Here is a 5,193-nt window from a genome sequence, read left to right on the forward strand (position 1 = left end):
CATTTTATATGCTGTCTATGTCTTTTTAAGCAATAAATGTTTATTTCTTGTAAATATTTAGAGACTTTTTACTGTATTTGTAGCTGGAGTTTTTAATGAAAAGAGTAATGGCATTTTATATTACACATGTATGTTAGGTAAACATGTTTATTGTGCTTTCTTTGCATTATTTAATTTAGTTTACTTGCTTGTTTGCTTTTAAGGTTTTGTTCATCCAAAATGAAAATTATTCTTTCATATAATAGAAAAGGAGAACATTTTACGAATGTTGAATGTCTTACACAGTCTCTTCTTCAAGACTAGAACTAGTTAGGATGTATTTAACAGTTAAAGTGGAGTTCAAAATTAGAGAACAACCTACAATTTCCTAAATTTCAAGGTCATTGCTTAGTCCTATTTTGAATTTCATAAATTAATTGTATTCTGAAGCACAGTATAAAAAACTTTAATGAAATATTTTAAAAAGAACTGATCAAAATTAGAGAACACTTACAGATACAAATTATTGGTGTTAATCTGGCACCTGTTGCAAATTTCCTTAATTATGATAAACCCAATAGCATTCCTCTAATTTTCACTGAGATTGTAAGATGACAGAAATCCTGCAACAAGAGGTGGTCTAGATGAAGGCCAAAGGGATGACCCTTTCAGCCACTGCAAGAGAATTTTATCATTCCAAATCTGTGATTTCTCGAATATTGCAGGTTTACAATGATGCTCATTCATTCATGTTCCCCAATAAGGCTGGTCGTCTACGCAAGACAAATGAATGAGAAGACAGCACAATTTGGAGACTCTCAATGGGGAATTGGTTCAACACTGCAGCTGGAATTGCTTGCCAGTTCAGCGATGAACAGGGTAAGAATCTGTCTCAGCATGTTTAAGAGAATTTGAACTGAAAGCCCACTCTGCAGTGACCAAGCCTTTGCTGAGGAGGATGTTATGTGGAGAGAGGAGAACTGGTCCAGGTTCACATTAGTGATGAGAGCAAGTTTAATTTATTTGGGTCTGATGGGGAACATTATGTTTGTCGACAAACTGGGGAAAGACTGAAGCCCAAGTGCATAAAGAAGTCAGTGAAGATGGAGGAGAAATTGTCATGCTTTGGGAGATGTTTTCTTCAGCAGGAGTTGGGCCTCTTATACACCTTCATGTCAGGGTGAATGCAAATGTTTATCAGAAACTCCTTCAGCAACATGCAGTTCCTTCGCTGCAAGATAATACTCCTGTCACAATGCAGAATGGGTAAAGCAGTTCCTTGAAGCTGAAAACATTGAAATAATGAAACGGTTGGGCCAGTGTCCTGATCTAAACCCAGCTGAAATTCTCTGGAAAATCATTGGCGACAAAGTTATGGCTAAGAAACCCACTACAGACACTGAACTGTGGAGGAGAGTAGAAGAGTGGACCAAGATCACACTAGAGCTGTGTGAGAAACTAGTGATGTCCTGTCGCTGCAGATGTGCTGAAGTTATTGAAAGCAAGGGCCTCTAAACTTCCTACTAATTTCTGACAGCTGTAACCCTCCAAAATTTTATTTTAATCTTCTATGCTACAGAGGTTACTGTTAATTTTGATCACAAAATAAATACATCTTTTACAATCTACGTGTTTTCCTTGTACATTTTATCAAATGTTAGTAGAACAGTGGTATTCCAACATCGGATACTCTGAATTTTGAGTGATGAAGATTAACAATATTTCAGAAAAAATCAAGTATTTATAGATTGTTCTCTAATTTGATCTCCACTGTATTTGAGATGGTGAAGTTGAAGCTGAAGGGATGTGATTGTTCTGAAGGCTCGCAGTAGATTTATCCAGTGTTACAGCGGGGTACTGTAAGCCCACTGTTACCGCCTAGGAGTCCCTGGTACAGCACGGAACATCTCTTGTTAAGGCCTCCAGGCTCTCTCACTCTCGCACACACCAACACGGCAAAAATGTGCCAATGTGTGCTCGAGAATGCCACAGACCGGTGTCCTTCCCTCAGTCCCTCATTCCTAACTCTTTCCTACCAGCCCCAAGATGTTCTTCAAGAGCGGTAAGATTTGTTATTTGTTTACTGTTTCCAGCTTAGCCCATGATGGCTCTAATGAAGGGCTAGTTGTGTACTGTACCACAATTGACAACCTGAGAATGAAAAAAGAGGAAGTATGATCTCACTTCTTTTTCTTTCTTTTCCAAAGAATGTCTTTTATACCTCATGCCTTTTATGTTAGTGTGTTTAGTCATATTATAATAGGCATATGGAAAACAGCAGCCAGGCATCATGGGTCTTAATAGTTAACGGCCTGCTATAGGAGGTTGCGGTCATAGCAGAGTTTAGGAGAGGAAGTCACTGATGTAATACAAGTACAATAGCCTTTGGTTTGGGACTACACTACTTCTTCTTGTCAGCTGGAGCTGAAAGAGTTTTTGTGACTGAGACTTTCCAGGCTTTGGTGTGGGAAAACCGATCTTCATCAGTTTAGCCACATCACAGGAACCACAGATGCTTAGATGGTGTCCAAAATCTCAACTAATGTAAAGAAACAAGGATTAAAAGACAGAATTTTTAAACATGTACAGTATTTGTGGTTGAGTTATTGTTTGTACTGTGGCCTAAACTGAGTTATATAAAGTAGAGAGGATTAGTTGAAAAAGTCATGTTTGGGAGTCTTACAGTCTGAGCTGAACTTTAACTGAGGTTTAGATTCTTGTAATGGAACATCACAGACAGTTGAGAATATGGCAAGGTAACGAGAAAGCTAACACATCCTGTACTGCCAAGACAACTTCCTGTTGGTTTTGTTTCCATTTTGACTAAGGCTTTATATAAAACTTTGCTGACCTCTATGGTTTTAAAAATGCATGTCCTACCAACTGTTTGGCTTGAAAACAGTTTGTAATAGTAATGTTGTTGACGTTATTATTGATAAATTCTTAATATTTTAAATTTTGTGAACGACTGAAAACCTGACATAAGATTTTTGGGCATTTTGTGTAGCTTCACGCTATTTTAGATAATTCCCATAATAGCCAGCAGAGGGCAGTGTTTGCCAGCGATGGAAACTTCTTACTGGTTCCTTTCTGTCGCAGAGATCTCTAAACACAGAGATGTTCTCTTGTCTGATTTGGAGGATAATGAAAAGTGTTCACTAAGTGTTTACAGCCTCGTGTTTCTATGTTTTATGTATAAACCTATATTGACATGTCCTACCAACATGTCAACATATATTGACATGATACATTGTTAATATATTAAAAAAAAGGTTCCACTGTGTTTTTTGGACGTGATACCATGGTTTTGGACATTTACCACGATCTTTTTAAGTATGTTGGTGTACCATTTGAATACAATGGTATATAATTAGTACTATTCTATTTTTATTGCTTTCTTAAATGGCAAATGTCCAAATAACATGGTAGTACTATGAGCAAGTGGATTCAAATATTTAAAGATTGTTTACTGGTTTTCTGACTTATGCACCAAGTCTGCCTTTTATTAGTTGGCTTGTAACATCTGCGTCATTTAAAGCAATTTTTTTTTTTTTTTTTTTTCCATTCAAAGTCCTTTGCTAAAATACGCTTGTAAATGACAAATCCCATCTGCTCCTTTAGTACATTCTGTCCCCGCTCATGTACTTTTTTATTCTGCCAGTAATTCATGTCGCTAAAACTCAGAATAACCAGATAAAAATATTCTATGTGTTATTTTAAAGTTCAACTATGTTACAAAATAGTCGAAGCATTACTGGAATTCATCCCTGAACGATAAATGACTAAGACTGTTTGCTTAAAATAGATGTCATATTCATTCAGCATCCTCAGAAGCTTATAACACATTAGATTTATCTAATTATATGACTATGAAATCAAATGAGAAGCTTTGAGGCACTGCACATGCTCCAAACTACTGTCGCTGAGGTAAAACCCACTGTTAGGAATTTGAGCCGAGGTCAGCGTTTAGAATGTAACCAGAGTACTGTAGTCTGGGAGCACACTGACCTAAATATTCCTCTATAGACCTAAAACCAAACTTTTTACGTTTTTTTTTAACGTTTTCCTGTAAATGGTCCTGTTGAAAAAAAAAAAAAAAAAACACCTTAGACCAGTGGTTCCCTATCCCAATCCTGGCGTCCCCCTGCTCTGCATATTTTGCATGTCTCGTTTAGTTAACACACCTGATTCAGATCATCAGCTCCTTAAAAGTGCTACGTGCATGAACTGTGTTCCGACTGACATGGTCCCTACACAGTGTTCATTGCTCCCTACTCCCTAAGCAGGGGAAATCTGTTGAGGTTTTATTAATTCGCGGATTTGGGATGGGTTGCGAGGACTGCGATTGGGAACTGCTGCCTTAGACCACACTCGGTCCTGCAGGGCCGGTGTCCTGCAGAGTTTAGCTCCAACTTGCCTCAACACACCTGCCTTGAAGTTTGAAGTATACCAAGCAAGACCTTGATTAGCTGGTTCAGATGTGTTTGATTAGGGTTGGAGCTAAACTCTGCAGGACACCGGCCCTCCAGGAACAAGTTTGGTGACCCCTGCCTTAGACCAACCTAATTAGCTGGTTAAGCTAGTTTCCCTAGTCTAGCTAGCTTAAGGATAGTTCACCAAAATATAAAAATTATGTCATAATTACTCACCCTCATGTCTTTCCAAACCGTGTAAGACATTCATTCATCTTTAGAACACAAATTTTTTATATTTGATTTCAGACATAACATAAAAAATTACATGCACTATGTGTGAGATGGACATAGAAAACAACTTCTGTCTGACTTCAGTGTAGTCAGGTTGACCTTTCACCTCTGATCCCTTAGTCTGTCCGTTATTCTCCATATAACTACCCCTACAGACCTAGACACAGGACATGATAGAATAGAATAGAATAGAATAGAATAGAATAGCTTAAGTCGTTTAAAACACAACAAACTCTTGAAAGAAGCATTTACCTAATTTCTAGGAGATGCATGACAAATGATCATATTATGTGTTCTAAAATCAGCTCAAAATATCAAACATGTTTGATCTCTTCTGACTGGAAGAAATCATAGTCTAAGGCAGGGGTGTCAAACTCAGTTCCTGGAGGGCTGCAGCCCTGCAGAGTTTAGTTCCAACCCTGCTCCAACACACATACCATAACACACACAGTTCATGCACTACCATACCAATATATATATATTCTTTTCTTTTTCGAAAGTCTTTGGG

Source organism: Onychostoma macrolepis, chromosome 20, assembly GCF_012432095.1.
Source record: "Onychostoma macrolepis isolate SWU-2019 chromosome 20, ASM1243209v1, whole genome shotgun sequence".
Classification (NCBI taxonomy): Eukaryota; Metazoa; Chordata; class Actinopteri; order Cypriniformes; family Cyprinidae; genus Onychostoma; species Onychostoma macrolepis.